This window comes from Bos indicus, chromosome 9, assembly GCF_029378745.1.
Source record: "Bos indicus isolate NIAB-ARS_2022 breed Sahiwal x Tharparkar chromosome 9, NIAB-ARS_B.indTharparkar_mat_pri_1.0, whole genome shotgun sequence".
In the NCBI taxonomy this organism is placed as follows: domain Eukaryota; kingdom Metazoa; phylum Chordata; class Mammalia; order Artiodactyla; family Bovidae; genus Bos; species Bos indicus.
This window is the reverse complement of record NC_091768.1, coordinates 80,506,957-80,528,046: the sequence shown is the minus strand read 5'-3', so window position 1 is coordinate 80,528,046 and position 21,090 is coordinate 80,506,957. Positions and strand designations below refer to the sequence as shown.

The following is a 21,090-nucleotide window of genomic DNA, read 5'->3' as shown; positions in this document are numbered from 1 at the left end:
GCTGCGATTCATGGGGTTGCAAAGAGTCGGACACGACTGAGCGACTGAACTGAACTGAACTGAACTGAAGAAAGAACAACAGAGCCTCCAGTTAACTGAAATATGCTCTTAATGATAAGTAAGACTACAGTCAGGTTTCAGAAATGTTGAAATCGTGAAATGTTTCAAATATGTTGAAATGACCGAGAATTTGGTGGATATCAAATTGGTTGGCATGTGGTGATCATTGTTAGTTGACAGCTGAGGAAATGGAGGCACCGAGAAGGTAAATAGCTTGCCCGGGGTTATACACGGATACGCAGTGACCCCGGATTCTAATGCAGGGGGCTGTGCCATCTTGCTCCGTTGCCTGTGCTGTGATCACAGAGTCTAAGCACCTCCCCAGTGTCTTAGTTTCTAAGCTGAGAGCCTGGTTGTGTTTCAGGGCCCCAGTCTGACCAAGTTTGGGGGATGCTGTGACAGGAAAGGTGTTTGCAGAGGAGCAACTTGCCGCTGGTGATTTGATTAGTCAAGCATTAGACGCGGAGTTTTTTTTTTTTTTGGTTGGCCCTTTTCATCCACCTAAAACGTGAACAATGAAGAAAGGCCATCATGGTGAGCAGTGGGGCCAGGGTTGAAGGTGAGGTTGGGGCAAGAGTGGGTGACTTTCTTGTGGAAAATGATGCGTCTCCGCGGGTTTGAAGTTTCGTTTCCTCTACGGGCCACCTCAGCGCCCCCTTCCAGCGCTTATCTCAAATCTCTTCGACTGTCATCACTCATGCTCTCCCCCTTCTGCCTACTTTCATTTCCTGTGAAGTTACCTTTCCTCGGGCCTAAGGTGGCCTCGAGGGTACCTCTAGCTTCCATGGCTTGTGGGAAAGTGTCCCTGAGCTTACTGAAGAAAGGGAAGCTGCATTCAAGTTGGCCAAATAAAGCCCTGAGTGCTGCAGTACAAATGGAGTGACTTTTCTCTTCCTTTGTAATTTTTCTGTCTTCATAGACGTATCCAGTGTGCCCTGATACATGGGTTTCCCCTTTGCCAACAGAGTTTTCAAAAATATCAGATGCTGTTTTTCATCTGTTGTTGTTTTCGGTTGCTTAGTCGTGTCTGACTCTGCGACCCCTGGACTGCAGCACGCCGTTCTTCCCTGTCCTTCACCATCTCCTGGAGCTTGCTCAAACTCAGGTCCATTGTCATGCCATCCAACCATCTCGTCTGCTAATGTTGTTCATACGCTGTATACTTTGAAACTATCCAAATGATACCATGAAGGAAATTTGCCTTCACTGGTCCAGAGAAAGTTCTCAGAGTGAAAGAAGGGGTCCTCATGTGAATCCCAAGGCTTGAGTGTTTGAGGACGTTGTAATTGCATGAATGAGAATCAGAGTGATACAAACTTTCCTGAAGAAGCTTCTCCTGAGCTAACCGTCTGATTCCCACTGATCACCAGGAGCACTGGCTTTGTGCCCCAGCACAGGGCTTGGGGCCAGTCTCTGTATGCTGACTGATGACACTGTCATAGGGTAGGTGTCAGATAGCCCAGTCCTCCTCTGATGTATGTCAGCGAAGGACATTTTTGGACCTACTCCTAAAAGAATCTCATTCTTCTCCTTCTAAACATGTGACACAAGCAGCGTTTCCATCTAAGCAGTTACCTCTTGGTAGTGATTACAAAACCTTACTGTGCTTTGGACTTCTTTCTTTCTTCCTTTCATATCTATATTGTTATTCTCTGGATGTTTCCATCAGTATCATGTTCTACCTTGTTTATTTGCTGAGTTGTGTCTGGCTCTTTGTGACTCCATAGACTATAGCCTGCCAGGTTCCTCTGTTCATAGGATTTCCCAGGCAGGAACACTGGAGCGGGTTGCCATTTCCTTCTCCAGGGGGCTCTTCTCGACCCAGGGATGGAACTCAGGGCTCTTACACTGGCAGGCGGGTTATTTACCACTGAACTACCTGGGGAGCCGATATTCTACCTAGTAATCTTTTAATTAAGAATATACCTTGTATTTATGGAACTGTTACTGAATTAGGTAGTGAGAGTGCTCACATGACAACCATTGGTCTGGAGGGGCTTGCTGTAGGGAGGATGGTGTGCATATAACTATCAGGTTGTGATGAAAACAGCCATGAAAAGAGAAGTGTGATGAGCAAAAGGAGTTGAGATGTCTGAGGAGGAAGCTGTGTGTTTCTACTCAAGGGACTTAGACAGGCTTAGTGGAAGGGAACACATTTGATCACTGGTGTCATCATAGGTTTAGAAATAGAGGTAAATGACAGTTGTTGTTTATATTGAGATGTGTAGTTGTATTTTTGGGAGGCTTGGTTCCCTAGGACAGTTGTATCCAATTGAACTCTGCAATGATGGAAAAGCCCTGTATCCGCACCGACCATAGGGTAGCTACTAACTCTGTGTGGCTTTGGAGTACCTGAGGGACTGAGTGTTTAATTTAATTACTGTTAATGTTAAACAGTCACCTGTGGTTGTCATATTGGAGAATATAGCCAGTGGAAAGATGTGTATCACTGACCCAGTATGGTGATTTGGGGTGGTTATTTTGATCACAAATCAAAGAGACTTTATTTTCAGTATAATTTGTCATAAATGCTAGTGCTGCTGGAGTATCTTTGAGGATGCCAAAATATAATGACTATTAAGAAAAATGAGTGGTTAGTTAAATTAGTCACACACACACTTGTGCATACATGTATGCTCATATATGGCCATACGCACACAGGTGCACACACATTTTTTTGGCTGGCTTTTTGAAATGGAGGGAGGGAGAGATATAATGTGTTGACTGGCTTGCTGTTTTGAAGGACATAATGAATTAATGACTTTTGTACTTGGGGCGGTGTCAGGCGGGGCAGAGAATTGCTGATGGAAGGAAAGGACCAGCTCTGGAAAGAGCCTTGGCTGATGCTTAGTTTTCTCATCTGTAAACTGGGCATAACAGCGCCTCTTTAAGGTTTTGCCAAACAATGTCTGAGGTTTTTTAATAACCCCGCATACAGGCATTTCTCTTTCTGTCTATGGCAGCAGGAGATATGATAATAGGTATTTTCTTCTTGATCTTAAATGCCCTCTGGCAACCTCCACACCTCTTCAGAGATTTGCGTTTGAAAAGCTCTCCTTTTTGATTCTGGCTTGTCTTGGGAGTCTTCCGTTAGGAGTTCAGCGATACTTTGCTCAGTCCTGAACTCGGCTCCTTTCAGTGTCTTTTTGCCCACCGTACAGGGGACTGCAGCATCGCCCCCATCCTCCCCCTCTGAATGCTTCATGTGCCTATTTTAAAGCATTTTCATTTGTCTGTTTTGTCTTCCTGGTTACAATGGAAGCTTCCGGGGCAGCGACAGCCTTTAAACTTTATTTTTCAAACTTTTTGAACTTAATTTTATCCAGTGTTTGGCAGAGGGTGGCACTCAGTAAATGCTATAAGCTGATAGTGAAATAAGACTTGAGTCTTTGGGGCTCAGCCTGACATCTTCAGTAAACACTCTTTGATTATTTAGATTGGTGCTTTCAAGTTTTATCATGCTCAACAGGCTCCTAAGGTGCTTTTAAAAAGTTCAAGGTCTTAGGCTCTAAAAATATGATTCAGTACATCTGAGGAGGAGTATAGGAAATCTGCATTTTAAGAAGCAAATCAGGTAACTTTGATGCAGGTGATCTGAGGACCACTCTTTGGGAAACATAGTCTGTGTGTTATAATACCGTTTCCAAGTACTCTACTTAAAGAAACCTTTTTCTGACAGCAGGTGTATTTCTTTTAAGCAAAAATGTGGGATTTTTAATGTTTTTAAAAAATTTATTTTTAATTGGAGGATAATTGCTTTACAATACTTTCTGTCATACATCAACATGAATCAACCACAGGTATACATATGTCCCCTCTCTCTTGAGGGCTTTTAATGTTTTTGTGGTTTTTTAGAAGGGCATGGGAGAAAAGGTGGGAAATTTTGTGGGTAGAACATTTGTTTTAACTGTCTTCTCAAATGTCTGCCTGGGTTAGTGAGATAATAGAAATATCACATCTGAAAGAACACCATAATTTCATCAAGCCACAATGATATGAAACACTTATTAAGCCATCACTCGGGGCTTGTTTGTCCTTATTTTAGTCTCAGTTTTTACCGGCTCGATGATCCAGTCCTCTAGAAATGATTAGGAGCTGTACATTAGATGGAAGGAGAAGAGTGTCACCAGTAGAGGATGGCACGTTGATTTCAGAAGTGATAGCTGACAGCCTGAAAGTGAAGAAGGAAATAGACAAGCTATAGAAATCAGACAGAAGATCTAAAAAGGCAAACAGAATGTAGGCCAGTGGGGAAGCCAGAGTGAAGGAGTAAGCGAATGCATGCATCTCGGTAGCTTAAAAGGCGTTACTGAGTTACCCCAGTTTATAGTAACTATTTGTTGATCTTTCTTCTTAGAATCTGAGTTCTACCAGGGTTGAGACCATGCTCGTTCCATCTGGTACAACATTTCCAGATAATGTATTCGTGGTCTTACAGGAGAGGCTCCGTGTGTGTGTGTGTGTGTGTGTAGCTATAAGTATAAAGAGACATTTGCTATAGTAATCTATACTTATGATAATAACTCTAGTAAATCTATATAAATAAATGCATAGTTTTTCTGGGTGATCCGTGTTCATGACAATGATCAATGAAAGTTTTTTGGCTGAAAGTACTTTTAACCTTTTAGATATATACTAAAAAAAACCCCAAACTCAAAAACGTTTGGTATGTGAAGTCTTATTCTACATGCTTGGTAAGTAATTCATTCCCTAGCTCAGTCTTCATATTGTTGGCTCTTTCCTCTGCCCTGTTCATGTTTAAATTGTCTTGAGCATATGGGTTTCTCAGATTATAAATGTTCGTATATGTAGATAGATACTAAAATATTTTGAATCATCAACCAGTGTACACTATACCAATGCCACATGAGCACAACATATTTTAAAGTCTTCAGAAATATTCAGATAGATTTCTGTATATAGATAGAAATCTGAATATACCATTTTGAAGATGTTTCTTTATATAGTTAATGCCACATCATATTTTATATGGCTAATCAGCCTTTGATATATCATAATGGTTTCCTTGGAGCATGACACATCTATTAAAATAGATATGGTAGCATGCATACTATTTAAGAAAATGCATATTATGTGCTAGGCAGAAACATGGGCTCCATATACTAGCTGCTGCTGCTGCTGCTAAGTCGCTTCAGTCATGTCCGACTCTGTGCAACCCCATAGATGGCTGCCCACCAGGCTCCCCTGTCCCTGGGATTCTCCAGGCAAGAACATTGGAGTGGGTTGCCATTTCCTTCTCCAATGCATGAAGGTGAAAAGAGAAAGTGAAATCGCTCAGTCGTGTCTGACTCTTAGCGACCCCATGGACTGCAGCCTAGCAGGCTCCTCCATCCATGGGATTTTCCAGGCAAGAGTACTGGAGTGGGGTGCCATTGCCTTTTCCGCCATATAGTAGAAAAAATTGTGTTTAGATCCCTCTGAAATGGTACACCTGCTCTCCAGGTGTTTCAAATTTGCATTTAAACTTGCTCTTTAGTAGGTTTTTGTTAAATGAAGAAGGAAAATTATTTTTTGATACTATGTGAAATAGGTTAAATTGTGCTTAAATTGTGCTGGGTTACTTTGTATTTTGTTTCAAAACTGTGTTTTTGATTGGTTGTGTATAATTGGGAATTCATTTTCTTGGAAAGTTTTGTCTTAGAGGTGAGGAGGAGGTTCTGTTTTTTTGTAAGTGCAATACCTGTTTGGTCTTAGGCAAAATTTTGAAATAAGGAAAAGTGTGACTTTGATAGTGACATCCTGCCACTTAGCACCCTCTCAAGACCAGTGAGCCTGAAGGCATCAGGTTATCAGAATTTAGTCCCACGTTTTCTGTGGCTATGTTCCTTTCCAGTCTAAACTACCTCCTCTAACATTTCTAGTTCCTGAATCATCTGTCTCCACCCCGTACAAATGTCCCAGCCAGTAGTTAAGTACCTGTTGTGATTTGGACAATAGGCTTGGGACTGTATAGAAAGAAAGGGGAATTCTGTGCTATTTACGTTTTTGGACATTATGCATACAATCTAGGATTGGTTATAAGACGTACATAATTAACTCATTATACTAGAAGACAGGATATACATAAATAAGTGACATAAACCAAGTGAAATTGCAAAGAAAAAGATTACAACCAATTGTGGGAACCCGGAAACGTTTCATGGAAGACATGGACTTTGAAAAACTACTAGCATCTTTAGAAGCAAAGTTGGGATTGGGAGATGGCATTCCATGCAGAGAGAGTGTTCCAGATGAAAGGAGGAGCACCCCAAATGGCTGCCTACGTGTTGAATACTTTTAAACTTTTGAGGGCACTGTTCACATAGACGGTGATATAAATGGTGCCCTCTATAGTTGTTCAGGCCTCCCTAGTGGCTCAGATGGTAAAGGATATGCCTGCCATGTGGTAGACACGGGTTCAGTCCCTGGGTTGGGAAGATCCCCTGGAGAAGGGAATGACAATCCACTCCAGTATTCTTGGCTGGTGAATTCCACAGACAGAGGAGCCTGGCAAGCTATGGTCCATGGGGTCACAAAGAGTTGGATACGTTCAGTATGGTGCCTGGGAGTGAAAGCCAAGGAGTCAAGAAATGTGCAAGGATAAGATCAGAGAATCATAAGGAATATGATTCCTTAGGCTATCTTGTGGTAGATCTTCCATTAAAGAGTGAAGTTGTTTTACCTCTTTCACTGTGAGTTTAAAGGCCTTAAAACTCACAGTATCTTAGGCGTTAAAGTTCACAGTATCCCAAACTCTGCGATACTGTGATTTCTCTAATTCAGTTGGTAAGAGGAGCTGAGGAAGATTTTTGAGCAATGGAGTGGCTTAAAATTTCAGAAGATGACTATATGCAAAGGGTGAAATGAATTGATAAGTTACTAGACTTGAGATGTGTATAAAGTAGTCCTACTTCTGTAAGGTCATCTGAGTGAAGTGAATCATACATTAAACTGGGGCTCTGTGGAGCCACAACATTATTCCCAAACCAGCCCACCCTCACTTTGACACCATCTTTACTTCTTCCCTATCACATCTAGCCTTCATTTCTTTGAGCTCATTTGGCATCATTATTAATAACCTTTGCTGGACTTTTAATTTCTGTTTTCCTCTCACCATTTATGTCTTGTCTTGTCTCTCTGTGAATCCCGTACTCTTTGCCTGTGCTTTTGGACGCAGACTTTCCTGGGTTGGTCCTGGGCTTGGACTCTGTCCAGTGAACTGCCTTAGTGGGCAACCTGTTGATCACAGCTGTTTGTTACTGGGTTTCGATTCCCTTCTTTAGCTCCAGCTCCGTGAATCAGGAGCCCAAGAAAGAGGGCTGTTATCATCAGGCTATTGGAATAGGATAGGGGCCGAGTCATCAGGCTCAAACTGCAGGGTGTGGAAATTCATTCATTCATTCATCCGATGTTTATCGAGTCATGTGGAGGGTAAGCACAAGCTTTGTGTGGCTTCCCTGGTTAGTCCTGCTCTCATTCCTTCCACCCTTCCTCCCTTCCAATGCTCTAAGAAGCTTAAGATTTTTTTTCACAACAGCTGAGTCTCTCTGGGAGTATCAGCAAGACCTCTGGTAGTGTTAGAAGGCGACAGCCCGGGGACAGCAGCAGCTGGTTTTATTTTTGGTTTTCCTCAGTCAGGTGTTTGTAAGTTGAGAACTGCCTGTATTCAAACAACGTGATTTGGTAGCATGTCATGAACTCCTGTAGAAATAATGGATGTGATACAGTTAAAAGGATAACAGTGAACCATTCCTAACATCACAAGCTATATAGTAAATATTTAAAGGTCTGGGTGTGGATTAATGGCTCATAGGGCATGTGCTGTGGATCCTTCATGGTCTCATTTTGTATAAAATTTTGAGACTTGCTTTGGGTACAGAGATCCAGCCGTTGGTGAACTTGTCTGGGGGAATAGTCGTTGTCTCGTGGTAGGTACTGACTGATGCATTTGGGAGATTTTATTTAGGGACTCATTAGATTAATGTGTTCTTTTGTTCTTGTCAAGCTTTAAATTTTATCCCACATGCACTATTATGACACAAATAAAAGACATAACTATCTGATCACCTTTTATAATCTGTTGATCTGATTTTTAATTTTTTCTTGTATGTTCCTGATCTTTGCTCAAATTCACACATTTGAAATGGTTATAATCATGATATTGATGTAGCCCTTATTTTCAAAACATAAACTTTCCATTTTGCTCATTTCTGTACTCTTTTAATGGCCATATAATTTTGATTTATTTTAATGGTCACTGTTTCCTTAAAATTCTCCTATTTCTGAATATTCACAATTTTATTTGTTGAAGTACTTGAATATTTTTATTATACATGATCCCTATTTTCAGGTCACTTCCCATTTTCATCATAGCTGTGCGAAAGTGAAAGTCTTGCCTGTGTTGTTGTTTTGGTTTGTATTTCTTTAATAATTAGTGAAGCTTCTTTATTAGTTATATTTCTTTTTCTGAATTGGTTTGTCCTATTTTCTAACTTATTTCCTAGGTTTTTTAAAAATAAATTTCTATGAACTCTTTATACATTACAAATACTAATACTTGTCATTTTATACTTGGTTCTAATATTTTTAAAATTTAATTTTTTTTTTTTTTTATTTTGTAAGTTTAATAATTTTAGCTTAGTTTTATCTGGTTTATCTACTTCTGATTAGTATTTGATGAATGTTTCAAAAATTATTTAAAAATTATACTCATAAAGATAATTTTTAAATAGTGCAGTTCTCTGCTTATTCATCTTGCTTCTTGGTCTCCTGTTAAGCCAATTGGATTCTTATAGACATGTATATTTTAGAATCATACAATGATCAGCAAGAGGGCATTTATCAGTTTTTATTTTTAATATTTAGAGGATCTAACAAATCATATTTCTTATATCTATAGATAAATGTAGATTTACAGATGAGTGTTTAGGAGGTAGATGAAAATTACATTTAAGGCCTGAATATAGTGAAGGACTGGTAAATAAAGAAATACATTTAACTTCAGATTTTAATAGCAAAAAATTGTATCATATTTATAAAACACTTTAAAAATACTCTGTTTAGAAATCAGTTTTTCCATATGTTTTTGAACATTTATGATGTGTTCTTCCAATGTCTGAATATTAAAATTTAAATATAATTTCAGAAATGTTTCTTCAGATCATTGGTCCTTTGTGAGAATCACTTTATCAGTCTCTAAAAACTTTTCCTCCATTTTTACTTTTTAATTAATTAATTAATTTTTGGTAATTTTTGCCTGCACTGCTCTACTTGCAGGGTGTTCGTTTCCCTAATCAGTGATTGAACCTGGACCCTCAGCAGTGAAAGCTAACTACTGGACCACCAGGGGCTCCTCCAGTGGCCTCTTATTAATTATCTATATTGTGCCTTGTTGTTAGTATTCTTCTTTTGAGGTTCAGATCCTATTGTGTATCTGGGGTATACTTTAGGATTTATAAAGCATTTCATCATTTTCTTTTCATTGGTTTAATTGATCTTGTATTCATTTAAAAATAATCTCAGTCATCTGGTACATATTTAGTTTATGGATAGTAGTTGAGCAGTACATTTCTCAACTGATTTAGAAATAGAGGTTCAATAATCTCCCATTATTTCATACAAGGAGGAAGTTTTTTAAAAAGCTAATGAAAGGTTGTTTCCTTTAATTAATTTTAGAAGACAAATTTTTGTATCAAAAGTAGTATATAATAAAAACAAACAAAAAAAAACTTAGCAGAAATCTCACCCTATACGAAGCTTACACAAACCACTGCACCAACCTTAGAGGGGCAGAAACCAAAAGGAAGAAAGAATTCAGCCTTGAAGCCTGGGAAAAGGAGACCTCAAATACAATAAGTGTAAAAAAAAAAATAATGAAAAAGCAGAGAAATACTGCACAAATGAAGGAACAAACTAAAAACACAGAAGTTCAAATAAATGAAGAGGAAATAGGCAAACTACCTCAAAAAGAATTCAGAATAGTGACAGTAAAGATGATTAAAAATCTTGAAAACAGAATGGAGAAAATGCAGGAATCAATTAACAAAGACCTGGAAGAATTAAATTACAAACATACAGAGATGAACAACACAATTACTGAAATTAAAAATCTCTAGAAGGAATCAATAACATAATATCTGAAGCAGAAGAACGAATCAGTGAACTGGAAGATAAAATGGTGGAAATAACTTCTGAAGAGCAGAATAAAGTAAAAAGAATGAAAAGAACTGAGGATAGTCTCAGAGACCTCTGGGACAATATCAAACACACCAACATTCGAATTATAGGGGTCCCAGAAGAAGAAGAGAAAAAGAAAGAGTATGAGAAAATTTTTGAAGAGATTATCGTTGAAAATTTCCCCAACATGGAAAAGGAAATAGTCAATCAAGTCCAAGAGGCGAAAAGAGTTCCATACAGGATAAACCCAGGGAGAAACATGCCAAGACACATAATAATCAAACTAACAAAGATTAAACACAGAGAATATTAACAGTAGCAAGGGAGAAGCAACAAGTAACATACAAGGGAAACCCCACACGTTTAACAGCTGATCTTTCTGCAGGAACTCTGCAGGCCAGAAGGGAATGGCAGGATATATATATACTGAAAGGGAAAAATCTACAGCCAAGATTACTCTACCCAGCAAGGATCTCATTCAAAATTGATGGAGAAATCAACAGCTTTTCAGACAAGCAAAAGTTAAGAGAATTCAGTACCACCAAATCAGCTTTACAACAAATGGTAAAGGGACTTATACAGTCAAGAAATACAAGAGAAGAAAAAGATCTACAAAATCAAACCCCAAACAATTAAGAAAATGGCAATAGGAACAACAGCAAAAAAAGTATTATATAATAATGGGCAAACAAAATCATCAAAACAGTAATTAAGTCAGTTTTAATGTGTCATGGAGGAGAAAGAGTCATGCCGGTTGTGTCTTTATGACATATCAGCCTACTCTTATCCTGGGTCAGTAGATATGAAAACCACAGTTTACCCATGGTTACTTAACTGATAAATAATGGGGCGGGATGTGAAATCGAACCAATTCAATTAGAAAGACTGAGAATAAAGTTTGAGGCAAGTTAGGATTGACAGATGAGAACAAATGAATAATAAATTAAGCTTACAGAATATTGTAGGTTTGGTTTTACATTTTTAATATTTTCAGTATTGGTAAAGATGTTCTTACTGTGGAACTTCCTTTTTCTTTTGTGGGGTAAGAAAGGGCAATTTATCCTCTTTAATCACATGATCAGTTTCTTTGGGTTGTCTTATTTTCATTCACAAACAGGATAGGACTAATATCAATAGTGACTTACTATTTAGATCTAAGTACACTAAAGGGAACTTTGTCAGTTCTGATAGTGTTTGGAATGAAATACGACGTTCATCTCTGATCCTGCACCTACTGTATTTTCTCATAGGTTTTATTTTTTCATTTAAGTTTGCTGTCCCATTGCCCATGCTGAACAATAGATTTACAGAAATATATATCTATTATTGAAGGAAAGTATATGTGACGCTGTGACCTTCGACTCCAGTATTATTTTCAAATGTTAATTACTAAGTTTTCCATGACATTATTTTTAAGGAGAATCAAAGGGATATTCTGGCATAAAAAGGATTGATAAATCATACTTGGGAATGATCAGTATAACAGATGGAAAACAAAAGTAGAACATGTGTCTTCGAACTCATCTCTCTAATTTCCTAATTCAGCATTTTGAGGGCACTTGTCGAATACATCAGTTGAAATCCTAGCAGACGAATTGATATTCTAAGTCTAAAAACTGCGAGAAGCTCGCATTTTGTATTGATATAAGTGCTTATATTTATATCTAGTCTTCAAAGCTTGTATGTCTTGCTCCATTCTTGCTTCTCTCCTCATTCCCCAGCAGCCGGCCATCATCCTGTTTCCTTACTGTGTAACAAAATGACCAATCAGTGAAAGAGAGGCTCAGAGAACCATTTGAAGTAGCAAATTGTCACAGAGATGTGCTTTAGTTTTGGTAATTTTTTAACTTTTTTGGTGGAATAATCAGCAAGAAAGCAAGAGAGGAATTTTCACTCCTCTCTTAGAATAGATGAAAGAGAGAATACTGTGAACTCTAAGAAGGTATTGTTGGTTGATAACACTATCTTTAAAAAGCGAGCCCCAAAGTGTGCCCCCCATATTTGAGCTCTCTTTTGTTTTGTTCTTTAAATTGGTGTTGGATATCAGAATCAGTATGTGAGAAAATGGGAATCACTTGAATCATCTGCTTGAGTATGGAGACTCTGTACAAGTGAAGTATCTCAGTCTTTCTGCTGCTGCTGCTAAGTTGCTTCAGTCGGGTCCGACTCTGTGCGACCCCACAGACAGCAGCCCACCAGGCTCCCCCATCTCAGTCTTAGCCCTCTATAAAATGAAGCACTATTTTATTTCAAAATTTCTTGTATTTACTCTTGACAAGAATGCCCCTGAGCCTGTAAATTATTACTATTGTTGGTACTAAGTGGCATAAATGAGAGATTGAACTTATTAAATAATCATTTAAATTATATATTCAATCAATAGTAAGGGACAATCTATTAAAAGTGTTTTCTGGCCTGAAAAAAATTATATTTTCACATCATTGTTTGAATCATTTTCAAAGGACAATTTGAAGCATTCATTCAGTGTACAGCACTTATAGTTCAGTGGCTCAAAGTCTTAAATCCTGTGCCTGGGTGGATGTTGTATTGTACAGTAGTAATTTTGTAAATTATTTACAATAAAGAGGAAAACACGAGAGAAAAGATCTATCTGTGTACTGCTCCCAGTTTTACAACAAGGGAATACTGTTAAATTTCCAAAGTAGCTTCAGTAGTTCAGTAGTTGAGATATTCCATCCCTCTCCCCCTCCCCAACTTCCTGTTTCATCACAAATATTTATCATTTTATTCATCGGTTCTCCACCCGCCTTGTGGGCTGTTGCGGTTGCTGTCACCGAGCCAAGAGGCTGGGGAATGCCTATCCACAAGCAGCCTGGGGCGTCTGGCTAGGGCGCTTACGAGGCCCTGTGACTGGCTAACATTGAACTGTCGACAGTATTGTGCCATTGAGATCAATGTAGAGTCAGCCTATTTAAATAATTACCAGGATCACCAATAACAGGCACGTTGTTACTAGTCATAGTAAAAATATACATACTATTTGTGGCGAGGAAAAACCTGAGGTCTCCAGCATTTGGAGCTGTCATTCTGACGTGCTGTGGAAACATTAGAATTAAAGAAAAGGGAAAATGACTATTTAAACAAAATGACTACCTAAACAGGCTAGTCCGTTTGAGTGCTTGGTTAGTGGTTTTAAAGACTTGTCTGGGTTTCCTGAAAACTTCATTTGGTATTAATTGGGTGCTCATTTTTAAAAGATTTAATATAATCTACAGAATACAAATGCAATACGATATGTAATAACAGAGTAGCATACCATGGCATACTCCACTTGTTTCTGAAGGGATGGATATTTTCGAAGAGTATTGGACCAGAAATTTTGTAGGCTGGAATGATGGGTTTGGAGAGGAAGACTGCAGAGGTGCCCTCCTCGTTGCATTGTATTATCAGTTGTGTCCTATCAACATAACTGGTCACCAGTCATGCTAACCTTGATCGCTTAGTTAAGGGATAGTCTGCTAGGGTTTCCACTGTAAAGTTATGACTTTTCTCTTTCCATATTCTGTTCATTGGAAGTCAGCCCGCATTAAAGGGAGAATAATTAAGCTTGGAGGGAGGGAGTACCTACATGATTTATTTATTTTTGGTATGGAGGCATGGATATTTATTTTATTTTGGGGGTTATCATCCAATCTTTATTTTGTTGCTGGCAAGCTGATTTTAAACTTTTAAAATTGTATTTTGCTTAGCCATCTGATATCCCGTGTACGTAGCTTGGTGCCACATTCATCGCCTGACATTTTGGCCTCTCTTACCTCCACGTGTTTACATTCTTTCTTCAAACCAATAGATTTGGTTTTGCTGCTCTGGTTAGTACTTAAGGTCACTTTCATAGTTACGTCTTAATGTGTGCACTGTGGAAGGAGAAGTCATAACACGAAACTTCTTGTCAGCAGATTGGCGAACTTACCTGAGAAACTGAGACTCAAGATCGTGAGGATGTGTGACTAGGACCGAAAGCAGATTTCCAGGTAGGAAATCAAAATGATTTTCTTGAACTCCTTGGCACTTGATTTTGTAGAAGTCAAATCACCATTTCTTGTGAGATGCAAAACTCCAAAAGGAGGGGTGGCATGAATATTGAGGTTGCATTAGCAAATCATGTTGTGTTCCTCTTTTAGATTCTTTTATTTGACTTTTACACAGTAAGGTAATAGCTGAGCTTTGAAATGAAACCCAAGGGGACCTTGCAGAAGGCTATCTGTATTTACAAAATTTTTTTTCATATGATTTTGATGGTTGAGGCCTATTGAGAAGTACCCATTGGAGTAGAAATAATCAGATTTATCTTGTCAGAAAAGACAGCTACTGGTTACAGGAGGTTTTATTTGTTTCACAGAATATTTACTAAATAAGTGTTGATTTCTAGTTTGCATTTCTGATCAACTCCCCTAAGATGCAGTAAGGTCATAAACTCTGCTGGAAGGGAGGAGGAAGCTCCCAGTCACAAATGCGCTCTACTTTCTGCATGCTGAGCTGATAAAAGGAAGCATCAGTTTGCCAGCAGCTTCCATTGCAGCAATCTTACAAAGAGTAAGCTAAAAAAAAAAAAAAAAAAAATCAAGTTCATGAGAACAGGAAGAGAAACAACTGAAAAGCAGGAATACAACCAGAGTTAACATCATGTAGTGATTCTTACCTCTGCTGCTGGAAGTGTAAAAGCAGTGTGATTTCTCAGCTCCATGGCAACATGAAGAACCTGTTCTGTCGGAGGGTGTGTGTACACAAATGCATTCAAAGCATGGGCTTGAGAGTGAGTTTGGGGGAGGAGGGATGCGGGGCCCAACCCTCCAAGTCTTGCCCACACATTTTTATGTGTGTTTTATAATAAGGCCTTTGTGCAGGGAAGCCAGATAGAAGTTCGTGTCCGCTACCCCCTGGTCTTTTACATGGTCTCACTGCCATCACCCACCTCCCTTCTCTCCTCAGAAAAGAAGCAAGAAAAGGCAATGAAAGAATGCTGCTGGAAGGGAAATGCCCCTCTCCTTTTCTCTTTTTGGAATGTCGACAGAGTTATTGCTTTTCTGTGTGTCTCTAGGGATCCTTGGCTGCTTCTGTCCACCGTCCTCTTCTAGGCAAAGCCTTTGAATCACAGTCTTCACATGGGGGCTCGTGAAAGCTGTAATCAGCTTCCCCCTTTGTGGGGAGGGGTGCTTTCTGGTGCGCTGGTGTCCTGTCTTCTGAGGACCCAGGGGCAGCATGGAGTGATCGGTGCATGAAGTCTCCCGGCCCACAGTTACTGGCGTCTGTCTCAACTCTGAAACTTCAAGTCCCTTCTCTCATTCATACCTCACAGACACACTCATCTGCATCAGTTCCCTCCTCCCCCCCCTCCCACCCCCCACAACCGCCCCAGTCTCTTGGTTAGTTTTGTCACTTGAAGAGGTAACTTCACAATTGAACTATTTATCATATGTCCATGTCCCTGCCCTGTGTTTCGGAAATGATAGAACAGTCTGGAAAATGTTTATTTTTGCTTTGATTCAATTTAGCTGATCTGTGGGATAAGTCAAATGCTCTGTTCTCTGTTGGTTAGCTCTGAGAATATTCTCTAATAAGCCTTAGATGATTTTTGTGCCACTTAAAATTTGAGGTTGAATTTGGATGGTTATCCACACTAGGTTCAGAGATTAGGGAATCCAGGTAACACCCTCTTCAATACAGATCGTTACTCTTTTCCTTTCATTCCTGAACATCATCATGAGCCCAGCATCATGGATGGCTCCGTGGGGGTGGTTGTTGCTTTTCAGTCACTCAGTTGTGTCTGACTCTTTGCGACCCCATGGACTGCAGCATGCCAGGCTTCCCTGTGCTTCACTGACTCCTGGAGTTTGCTCAAACTCATGGCCATTGAGTCGGTGATGCCATCCAACCATCTCATCCTCTGTCATCACCTTCTCCTCCTGTGGTGGAGGAATGAGGCCTCAGGATTTTATGTGACTGAGGACTTGGCAGCAAAATGTTTTCAGCTTAGACTTGGGGCCACACTTATCACTTCTTCATACAAAGAAATACTCTATCTCCCCCATTGTTTCTGCCTAGAACATTCTTTTTGGCTTTACTCTTAAAAATAAACGATCTGCAGCTCCAAAGACATATACCCACATAACATCAGTTTAATTTATTAACTAACATATGCAACTGCTTTTGACTTACTTTTGTGTGCTGGCTTAAGCATGCAAAACAGAACAGGCATGTATCTGCTCCTGAGGAACTAGTGTTCTAGAAGGAAAGTGCAGACTGTAAAATATTCCAATAGGTGGTGAAATGGGCTATAAGAGAAAAGGCACAAAACCCAGCTGTGACATAAAAAGGAATCAGTCAGCTCTGCAGGGGGCTTGAGAGGGGAGTAAATGCCAGGGCTGCATCTTGTAAGCTGAATGGCAGTTTGCCTGGAAGACAGCATAAGGAAAGGCATTCCAGGAAGACAGAGCCCTGGCATGCGGAGACCCAAAGACATAAAACCAACAAGTAAACCTTCGTATGGCTGGACTACAGGGTTAGGAAGAGGAGAAGTGGATGTCGCGAGGGAAAGATCTGGAAATTTTGGCAGGGACCAGGTCAAGGACAGTATGCCATGTTGCCATGTTGGAGCTTTATCCTGTAGGCAAGGAGGAGAGACACATTCAGATTTGCGTTTTACCAGGAACCATCAGACAGCATCATGAGAATGAATTAGAAGGACCCAAGCTTGTGTTGGAAGACATAGTTTGCAGACAGTTACAATAATCTTCAGGCTTCCCTGGTAGCTCAGATGGTAAAGAATCCACCTGCAATGCAGGAGACCCGGGTTTGATTGATCCCTGGGTCGAGAAGACTCCCTGGAGGAGGGATAGGCTACCCACTCCAGTATTCTTGCCTGGAGAATCCTATGGATTGAGGAGCCTGGCGGGCTACAGTCCATAGGGTCACAAAGAGTCGGACACAACTAAAGCGACTGAGCACGCATGCACACACAGTAATCTTCAAAAGAAAGAAACTGAAGGTTTGAACTCATGCTGGGATGTTCAGAACAGTGAGCACATGATGGACCCTCAAGCTTGGAAAACAGTGCTAGTCACTGAGCCAGCATGAAGGATGAGGGAAAGGGAAGGCAGTCTTCAGGACTCTAGCTGGACTATAAGGTAAATAGTGATGGCATTGCCCAGGAAGAGAAAGACAGGAAGATGAACAGGCCTTTGAGAAAAGCAGTGACTATGGTCATGTGTGGTCTGTGGAAGGATAAATGGTTTTGGGATCAGAAAGAACCTGAATTTCAATTGTATTTCTCTGATTTATCACCTGTGTAGTTATAGGTAAGTTAAAGCATCTGCCTGCAATGCGGGAGACCTGGGTTCGATCCCTGGGTTGGAAAGATCCCCTGGAGAAGGGAAAGGCTACCCACTCCAGTATTCTGGCCTGGAGAATTCCATGGACTGTATAGTCCATTGGGTCGCAAAGAGTCGGACACGACTGAGTGACTTTTACTTCACTTCTTCACTTACATAACCTCTGGGATCCTTAGTTTCCTGGTCTCTTAAATGGAGACAGTAGTTATTGACTTGAAGCCCTTTGGTGAGGGACAAAAGAGAGAATCTATGCAAAGCTCCTGACTCAAGCCCATTCTTAAATAAAGGGCAAATTATTATCTCTGCTTTGTTCTGTAGGCTGTACATGGGAGAAGTGAGATTGATAGATAGAGGTGGAGACCCAGAGAGCATTTTTATATAGATGTGAACTTGTGTCAAGAAAGAGCCACTGGAGAGAGGAAGGTGGATGATGTAAAGGAAAGATGACCAATGATTGAGTAGAATCCTGAGCAGCCAGAGTGCTCCCAGCTCTAGAAAGGATTGATTGGGGCAAAAGGAGAGGGGATAGGAATGTCTACTACTAAGTTTATGGGAAAAACTATACGTGGATGAAATTTCTCCTTGAAAAACTCATTATTTTACTTAAAATGTATTATTTATTTTTATTTCTATACAATTTTAAAGGTTGTACTCCACTTACAGTTATTACCAAATATTTGCTATATTCCCCATGTGATACAGTCCACCCTTGTGGCCTAACTTACACCGAATAGTTCGTACCTTCCATTTTCTCTGGGGTTTTTGTGAAGGAGAAGGCAAAGTCATTTGTCCGTAAAAACTGGATGATAGTGAAGAAAACTGGGAACATTTAGAGCTGCCTCTAGAGGAAGCGTGAGCTGACCTGCGTTCAGAGGTGATTATGTTCACCTGACCTGCAGAAAGCTCAGCAGAAGTAGCTGTGTCTCAGCAATTGACGTTTCTCAGCCACCCCAAGGAGGAGCTACAGGACCCAAAGGGACCATGATCCAAAGGAGGGTTTGGGGTTGAGCACGCTGAAGGGCGAGGTGACAGAGGATGCTGGCAAGGGCGAGGGCAAAGGGGTTCGCAGTGGGATCCAGCCAGGATGGTGAAAGGAGCCTGGAGGAGGAGAGGGAGGAGCTGGGAGGAGAGAGGATGGGGAAGAAGACGTCCTGAACTCCTGGAAGGGAGGGGCTGAGGAACTGAGGGTCTCTGTGAGGCTGGAAAACAGTAGTGTGGGAATGTGACAGCTTAGGTGATGTGGTGAGATTGACTAGAATACGTGTCCTGTTGACCTCCTTGTAAGGTGTTGTGGAAAATGATCAAACGCTTAATTAAGCAAAGTGCATTATTGTGTATGAGATGCTCATTGAGCAAGGACTCCCCCTTTAAGGTGGGGGTGGGTGCTCCTAGTCACATGCGCGCATGTGTGTGCTCAGTTGTGTCTGACTCTTTGCACTCCATTCCCTATATAGCCCGCCAGGCTCCTTAGTCTGTGGGATTTCTCAGGCAAGAATACTGGAGTGGGTTGCCATTTCTTTCTTCAAGGGAACTTCCCAGCCCAGGGATTGAACCCTCTTGCATCTCCTGCATTATTGGCAGGCAGATTGTTTACCACTGGGACCATTAGTCAATAAATATTTTTCATTAAGTAACTTCATTAAATTTCGTTTGAGTGTTTTCCCCCCATACCAGTCATGGGTTCTTAATTGGTTCAATAAAAATGATTTTAGATAGGGTAAATATAGGGACTCAAGTGTCAGGTTTTACACTTAAGTAAAATGCTGAAAATAAAGACTTATTGCATCAGTAATCTCCACCAATACAGGGTGGGCATGTCATCTTAAGCACTTACATTGGGATCATTTGGAGTCCTCATTTGATTCAGCACTCATTTGTATTGTTGCCTCATAGCTACACATTGAAGTAAATAATAAGAGTGTGCTAAAATCTTTGATTTACATTTAGTTCAGGTCAGTCGCTCAGTTGTGTCTGACTCTTTGTGACCCCATGGAGTGCAGCATGGGGCGCCAGGCTTCCCTCTCCATCATCAACTCCTGGAGTTTACTCAGACTCATGTTCATTGAGTTGGTGATGCCATCCAACCATCTCATCCTCTGTTGTCCCCTTCTCCTCCCACCTTCAGTCTTTCCTAGCATCAGGGTCTTTTCAAGTGAGTCAACTCTTCGCATCAGGTGGCCAAAGGATTGGAGCTTCAGCTTCAGCATCAGTCCTTCCAGTGAATATTCAGGACCGATTTCCTTTAGGATGGACTGGTTTGGATCTCCTTGCAGTCCAAGGGACTCTCAAGAGTCTTCTCCAACACCACAGTTCAAAAGCATCAGTTCTTCAGTGCTCCACTTTATCGTCCAACTCTCTCATCCATATATGACTATTGGAAAAACCATAGCTTTGAATAGATGGACCTTTGTTGGCAAAGTAATGTCTCTGCTTTTTAATATGCTGTCTAGGTTGGTCATAGCTTTTCTTCCAAGGAGCAAGCGTCTTTTAATTTCATGGCTGCAGTCACCATCTGCAGTGATTTTGGAGCCCCCCAAAATAGTGTCTGTCACTGTTTCCATTGTTTCCCCTTCTATCTGCCAGGAAGTGATGGGACCAGATGCCATGATCTTCGTTTTCTGAATGTTGAGTTTTAAGCCAACTTTTTCACTCTCCTCTTTCACTTTCATCAAGAGGCTCTTTAGTTCTTCTTCACTTTCTGCCATAAGTGTGGTGTCATCTGCATATCAGGTTATTGATATTTCTCCCGGCAATGTTGATTCCAGCTTGTGCTTCATCCAGTCCAGCATTTCTCATAACGTACTCTGCATATAAATTAAATAAGCAGGGTGACAATATACAGCCTTGACGTACAGCTTTCCTGATTTGAAACCAGTTTGTTGTTCCATGTCCAGTTTTAACTGTTGCTTCTTGACCTGCATATTGTATGATGCTCTTAGCTGAAGTTTCAGTGATGTTTACATTTTCCTAAAACTAGCAGAGAGATTTTGCTAAATGAAAAAGGCTTCAGTAGAAGGACTGTATCTAGGAATTGGCAGAGTGCAAATCCTATAATGTATTCCAGTATGTGTATGACTTACCAGGGCAGCTTGCTGAAAATGTAGACTTGGGGACCCACCTAAGAAGATAATGATGTCGGTTGTCTGCACACTCAACTTTGAGAATCCTATAGAAGAGTTTTTAGTTTTGGAAGATGGCTACAGTACTGGACAACACCCTAAGTCATGTGACAAGGTAAATAAACAACCAGAAAGGGAAAGTAGAACAGAAAAAGATAAGGAGATGATAAGCTTGATGAGGGCAAGAAGAGAGATAAGAATTTAAGTCCTGAAGAAATCCCTCTACAAATTTCTATGTTTCAAAAGATAGGTTTCAAAGGGTGATAGAATCACAATGATTTTAAGATTATAAGTGGAAAGCAATGTGAAGTATGCAAGATTATGTGGGAAAAAAAATGTCAAAAGATATTGTTCATGGAAAGCCAAACTGATTAGAAATTCAAACT

General features: G+C 40.3%; 1 protein-coding gene across 22 annotated transcripts in view; it reads left to right on the top strand.

The window, feature by feature from the left end:
* The window catches only part of HIVEP2 (HIVEP zinc finger 2), a 220,818-nt gene that overhangs the window by 37,440 nt on the left and 162,288 nt on the right, over positions 1–21,090 (top strand). For 9 of the 22 annotated variants that reach the window (XM_070796274.1, XM_019967521.2, XM_070796273.1 and 6 more), the window contains one exon: positions 14,154–14,228. The exons of 4 other annotated variants lie outside the window; for them this stretch is intronic. The gene's annotated coding sequence lies outside the window, so the exon portion shown is untranslated. Of the gene's footprint in view, positions 1–606; positions 20,820–21,090 lie in introns of those variants that run through there. 9 more of the 22 variants (XM_070796281.1, XM_070796279.1, XM_070796280.1 and 6 more) reach the window with 4 other exon arrangements.